Source organism: Schistocerca gregaria, chromosome 2 (genome assembly GCF_023897955.1).
Source record: "Schistocerca gregaria isolate iqSchGreg1 chromosome 2, iqSchGreg1.2, whole genome shotgun sequence".
In the NCBI taxonomy this organism is placed as follows: Eukaryota; Metazoa; Arthropoda; class Insecta; order Orthoptera; family Acrididae; genus Schistocerca; species Schistocerca gregaria.
The window spans coordinates 916,723,452-916,730,831 of NC_064921.1; the positions used below are offsets into that span (position 1 = coordinate 916,723,452).

General features: G+C 38.1%; 1 non-coding gene across 1 annotated transcript; it reads right to left on the reverse strand.

The window, feature by feature from the left end:
- Window positions 1-419: 419 nt before the first annotated feature.
- On the reverse strand, window positions 420-493 carry Trnat-ugu (transfer RNA threonine (anticodon UGU)). Its single transcript has one exon. It is a non-coding gene; the product is annotated as a tRNA-Thr (tRNA).
- Window positions 494-7,380: the final 6,887 nt, after the last annotated feature.

A 7,380-nucleotide genomic window follows, 5' to 3' on the forward strand; every position in this document is an offset into this window, starting at 1 on the left:
ATCCGCCACAGCAACCACATGAAAACATCAGCCAATCCTTGTAGCGACGCTCGCCAAATTGAAAGACCAGCGCGGAAGCTGCCTACAGTATTGACCCCAGGTAGTAACCAAATAACATTAATGTCTGATGGTAACCACCACTGTCACGGATACGGACCAACTAAACGCTCTGCAGTGGTACGGCGAGCAGCGTCCTACATGGAGAGAGAAACCTAACCTAAGCTACTTGGTCACTCAGAGACCGGAGACGGAATGTAGAAGCAAACTCCACCGACGTGTCCGGCAAGCTGCAGCTGCGGCGCCACAATCACATTGCTCACAGTGATGCCTGACAGTAAGAGGCTGAAATTGCAATGAAATCTCTACGTTTAGCTGGATACAGGTGTTGATATACGTCAACGGGGACAGTCGGAAATGTGTGCCCCGACCGGGACTCGAACCCGGGATCTCCTGCTTACATGGCAGACGCTCTATCCAACTAAGCCACCGAGGACACAGAGGATAGTGCGATTGCTGTGCTTTATCTCCAGGACGCCTCCCGCGAGACCCACATTGTCAACGTATTGTCCCGCACTATATTCATAGTGCCCCTGCCCAATATACTCATTGTGAACTTAATGAAGAGGGAAGCATTATCGATCGATCGGTCGGCAACAGCTCGCCTCAGGATTCCGAAATTACAGGACACAATCTTGCAAATACTGTAGATTCAGGTTCTGTATCCTCACCATTTTCTCAAATAAATCGAGACACATTTTCTGCTTTTCAAAATGCGAATATTGCCGGTTCAAAAGCTCTGATAAATAGCACTGAAGAACATGTTTCAGACACCAGTGCACTGTTATTACAGTTAATGCAACAAATGGGACAAAGGCTACAAAAGGCTTGAACAAAATCAGAAACAAATGGGACAAAATCTTCAAAAGTTAGACACAATGGAACAACATCAGAGACAAACACAGCAAAAGCTTCAAAAATTAGACACAATGGAACAAAAGCTTCAAAAGTTAGACTCTGTGGAACATACGCTAGAACAAACATGTGAAGATTTAACTACTGAGTTACATAAAATCGAATCCAAATGTCAAAAAGTCTGTAATGACGTGAAAACACAAATTTGTGAGCATTTCCAACCTATTTTTTCGCTGCATGAAAATATATTACAGAATCACGAATTAATCATAAAAGAACTGCAAACTATTGTTCATGAAAACCATGAGACCTTGCAAGCTAAGATTGACTCAGTTGCATCTACCAATTCGGTTACGCACCTTGCAAAAACTCAGGAAAACTTAAAGGACACAGTGGATACTCTGAAAATTGGTTCAGAAAGACACATGCAAGAAATTAGTTCATTATCAGAGAAAATAGTTGAACTTTCGGATCAGCTAACTAATTTATCTACGAAGGTAGATGATAATCTGAATGACACAAAACCGGTAGTTTTTAATGACACAGAAGAGTGCGAACAAATTAGGAAATTCAAACAAAATCAGAATCAAATTAATACGCAACACCAAAGAGAAATCCGGGGAGTACAAGATCAGCTGACACAGGTAATACAAGAATTACGTATTTCAGAGGACGCTCACGCTCCAACACGGGAAGAGGGACTTAGAAAAACGGAAAAGCCACAAAATAATAACACAGGGCATTTCGGAAATTATGAAAGACTTTGGCAAGGTGCACCGAATTTTGATATGGAACCGCCGACACGACGAAACAATGACCGATATGCTACTCGCCGACACGATGATTTTGACTATAAGCTGTTCATTACTACATGTAAATTCAAAACATTTAAGAGTTCTGGAAACGACATTCATCCACAAGCGTGGCTCCATCAATTCTCTCATTGTTTTCCTCCCAACTGGTCATTAGAGCACAGATTAGAATTTATGTGTGGCTACTTGGAGAATGAACCAGCTGTAAGAACACGATCGGTCATTCACGATTGTCACAGTGAAGGAGAATTTTATCATGCCTTCCGCTCAACATATTCGTCTCAAGCTACACAAGACCGAGTAAAACATAGCATCATAATGATGAAACAGTTCGAACAATCTGAATTTTCCAGTCTCATGAAATATTTTGAGGACATGTTGCATAAGAAACAGTATCTTTCAAACCCATACAGCCCCTCAGACCTCATCCGCATTTGCTTAATCAAATTGCCTGAACATTTACGACGTATTATTTTAGAAGGACGTTGCAAAGACGACGTTGAAGCTTTTCAGGGACTGTTACAAGAACTGGAAATTGACACTGACAATCGCGGAACGCGAAAACAGGAGCACAACAATTACAGGTCACATCTGTCACAATCCCGTGATGACAGACATAATACACGACAAGGCTATTCTTACAACAGAAATTCTCCACCACGTGACCGACAAGAAAGAAACTATGGAAACTACCGACATGACGATAACGATATGATCGTAACGACAGACATGAATTACATCAGAACTGGCGGGATTCAAACAGAGCAGGGCCCTCTCGACAAGGTGAATCTGTAGAAGTTAGGTCTCCAAATCCCAATAACGACGCGCGCCATCAAAGAGACAATAGGCAATGACTCATACCGCTGGCAGCCACAAAACGTACGCATGAAACTGACGACGCAGCTGCCGTAGCTAGTAATTACGTAAAAATGGAAGACAGTAGGGACATCTTACTCCAGGAACACGACGTAAAACATAACAACATTGCATATCCTGTGATTCACATTACAGTAAATGACGTAAAATTTGCGGCAGTGTTTGACTCTGGCAGTCCCATTTCAGTCATTAGTGAAACAGCCTTTAGCAAATGCAGCAAATCGAAGGATTGCGCCACACTTCCGTTACGCAAGATTAAATTACAAGGTGCAGTCACTGGAAAAAGTGTAGATGTACGCCAACAAACCAACTTAGAAGTCTTTTGTCAAAGCCACAGCTTCTCTATGAATTTTCTTATTGTTCCATTATTGTCGACCGAAATTATACTGGGAGTAGACTTTTTGAATGAAAACAAAGCAATCTTAAACTTTCACGATGCTGAAATAAGTTTAGAGAAAGAAGGTAAGTCAATTGCTTTGAAATTTGAAGATTGGCTCTCAAACCATGACGAAGAAATTAATCGGCTTTACCTCCTGTTAGACAACATTTCGAAATTTTCTACGGAACTTGACACTAACAATCACTCTGCAATTACTGACAGGAATGATATCGACGACTTATTTGATACTAATGAGTTAATTCAGAATAAAATTCAAACAATTGAGAATTGTAATGACACTGATAGGCAGGACCTTTCTGAGATTTTACAAGCACATTCAACAGTTTTTACTCACAAAACAGGAGCAATCAAAGGATTTCAATACCAATTTCGTGTTCGTGAGCATACTAAATTTTGTGTTAAACCATACGTAATTCCGGCACATTATAGGTACCATGTTAGAACAGAAATACAGTCTATGCTTGACGAGGGCATTACTGAGCCTGCAGTAAGCTCATACAGCAATTCATTACATCTTGTTGAGAAGAAAAATGGATCGATCAGGCCTGTCTTAGATTCGAGACAAATCAATACTATCATCATTCCTGAAACAGAGGCCGCAAACGTTGGAAGAACTTCTTCAAAATTTTAATGGTGTAAAAGTGTTGTCTTCTATTGATCTCAGATCCAGCTTTTATCAGATCGAACTTCATCCAGAATGTAGAAAATACACAGCTTTCCTTTGTTTCGGCGTTTGTTATCAATTTCGGAAACTTCCTTTTGGTTTGAACATTTCTTCGGCAGCGTTCATTCGCGGGCTAAATTCCATATTACCTGATTTCTTAAAACGTCACATCACCTTATATGTGGATGATATTCTAATAGCAGAAGCCTCATGGGAACAACATTATCGCATTTTTGCAGAATCTGGAACTGGAACGAACAAGCACAGTTGGAATTCAATTCTTTGAAAGAATCGCTACTTCACACGCCAATACTACCTCATCCAGGTCTATCACAAGATTTCTGCCTTAGCACGGATTCCTCTAAACTCGGTCATGGTGCCCATTTATTTCAAGAAGCCACAGAAAATGACACTACTGTTCAGAAAACCACTGCTTTTGCTAGCCGAGTGCTAACAAAATCTGAAAAAAATTATTCCGTTACTGAATTAGAAGCTTTAGCTATCGTTTGGGCATTTAACAAATTCCATTTCTTTCTTTCTGGTAAGCACGTAAAAGTATACAGTGATCATCGTGCATTACAATTTCTTATGTCTTCAAAATTAAATCATGACAGGTTAAAACGTTGGGCATTGTTTCTGCAAGAATTCCACTTCACAATAGTCTACATTCCCGGCAAGGAGAACATTGTTGCAGACGCACTGTGACGCGCACCGGCTGGGCTTGAGAAACGTAACACAGAAAGCAACCTCGAGAAAAATTTCAGTATTTTTTACATTCAGAAAGTCGCCTTCGAAAACTTCATCATCACATCTTTAAAGGACATTGCTCATGAAGAAGCTAAAGATCCGATTTGGAAAGACATCAAAAGCAAATGGCATGAAAAGACACATACACACAGATTCGACATTATTTTCTGGTTAGAAACAACATACTGTTCAAACGCTTCACTGTTGATGACAAGCTATGGGTACTTCGCATTCCTGACGATTTTGTTAATAAGTTCATTTGGTACATTCATTTCAGCTACGCACATTTTGGTCCACGAAAATGTTATCATATTCTTCGAACGACTTGTTATTTTAACAATGATGGAAAAGAGAATTCGAAGAGTCTTGTCTATTTGTAAACTTTGTCAAAAGGCGAAACCATCTACTATCTCCCATCGTGCTCCAGTTCTTCCTATCATTCCTTCTAAATTAAAAGAATGCGCTGCTGTTGATCTCTTGGGACCACTTGTCAGAACATCTAATGGATTTTCGTACGTTCTAGTCGCTGTTGAACTTACTTCAAAATTTGTTTCTTTCACTCCGTTACGTAAATCCACTGGACAGTCTGTATCCAACGTCTTTGTTAAAAATTTCTTCGTGATCTGGACACGTTAGTAAAGTCATTTCAGATAATGGACTGCAATTCAGATCTGCTGTTTGGTCACGCACGCTTCGGAACCAAAAAATCAAACCTACTTTATTTCATTGTACTCACCACGTCGTAACCCGTCTGAACGGATTATGAAAGAAATCAATAAGCTTTGCAGACTTTATTATAACAGAAAGCATCAGCATTGGGACAGATATTTATACTTATTTCAAAACGTGCTGAATGGAATGCCTCATGACTCCACTTCTTTACCACCTATTCTTGTACTGAAGAATAAAGTACCACCGAACAGAATCAGAGAGCTTGTACCTTTCCAAAATACACGTAAACTTCGACACAAAGACATAATTGATTTGGCTATTAAAAATATAAAATCTGCAGCAGACAAAAGGAGAAAACTACACGGTAAAGCAAATGCAAAGAAATTATATATTGGTCAGAAAGTTCTCATTAAAGCTCATTCATTGTCACATAAGAAGAAACACTTGTGTCACAAATTCTTTCTAGTTTACAATGGACCTTACAGAATCCGACGTATACCACATGATAATTGCGTTGAAGTTGAAATTCTGCGTACTAGGAAGAGTAAAGGTTTACACGACATTTCACATGTAAAACCGTTTATTAAAAGATAATCTGCTTTTTTAACTTTGTCTTTGCCATATAACTTTTCACTTTACATTACTAATATGCTTTCTCAGACTTAGAATCTATTAACATGCAACAATGTTTGAAGTTAAATATCCAGTCAAGAACCAAGAGAACTTCTTTAAACAGAAATTACGAATGCATTATTATAGTGAACAGACAACACAGTGTTGCTGTTTGTACATTACTGGTTGTTGGTTGCACTACTACGTAACGAGTATAAGGCTCACATACTTAGAACATATACCAGTACTGCTAACGAGATTTTAATGCAACATTTTGGTTTAATTGAAAAGACATTCTTTATTTGAAATACTTTCTGTGAGATTAAAGATGATTTAGTATTTGGTTTCTGTGACAGCTACATGATTATATCATTACGCTACTAATGTGTGACATAATTTACATTGTTGCTTTTGCGGTGTTTCTGTTTTATATCTGAACAGTTTTTCTGAATTATTCTGGAAAGTAAAACATGTTTTAGTAGTAACTTTTGTGGTATAGCTACAATGAGACAGCTTTTCCGTAGCACAACAATACGTTACAGTACAGTACTTTCTTCATCACGGAAAAAGCATAATAACTAAGACATCTATATGCACAGAATTCCGCTTTTGTTTATTACGAGGTAAGTACATTGACTTCCACAGAACTTTGCTTACGGACGACAATAATTACGACACTTGGCACATTTTTTACCCTTAAGTATTGGCAGAGACTATGTTACAACAAGATGCACAATTTAGCGAGGCAGTACATGTATTTGAGCGATTAATTTTGTACTTAAAATATTTATTTTTAAAGATTTTCGAACTACAAAGAAAGTTTTCTGTGACACATTTCATTCCATTGCTGTAACCTGTAACACATGAGGGTATAATTATGTTAATACTCAGGGGGGTACACGCTTACCTTGTGTACCATGTGTATGGCAAGCACAAGGAGCCCTACACAGCTATCTGATTATTTAACTGAGAGACAAACATTTTTTTTAGTACATCAGTGACACATGTTTACACAATTACTCAGTTGAATAACTTCACACTTATGAAACTGTATTTTGTCTGTACTTTGTGAACTGTTCATATTTTTTTGGAACCATTGTGATACCTCGAGAGCTTTGAATGATGTATTTGGTATGGGTTCATGATTTTTAAAGTACGTTTGAGGTAGATGACACTTTTGACATGAGCAGATAATTTTTTTTATGTTTTGAAATTATTGGAGGAAGCTACGACGATTTTGAGATTTGGCTGAGGTTTTATGATGTTATGATGGCGATGTGTATTACGCTGTTGCGGTCTGTTTATGATCAATAAGCTGATGCTACATGAGGAATTTGATTATGCTACGTATTTATTATGATGAAATATTGAAGAAGTGTCTACCAATATGTATATCTGTAATAAAGGAAGGAATAATGAGTAGTGGTTAGGGACTCTGGTTTGTGAAAAAGGTTGTTGGAAACCAAGAATCGTACTTTAAGAGTTATGAAATGTATGTAAATGCGTGAATGTATTACAATGCCGACGAAAAATTTTTGGACACTGTTATATCTATAGGATTTTGTTTCTACAGATTTGTAATGCAAATTCTTGACCTGTGAAATATTTTATATGAGACTGCCACTGTAACGGAAACTGCTGTCGTAAATATTTCAGTAAGAAAGGTAAATGACCTTGACGTAATG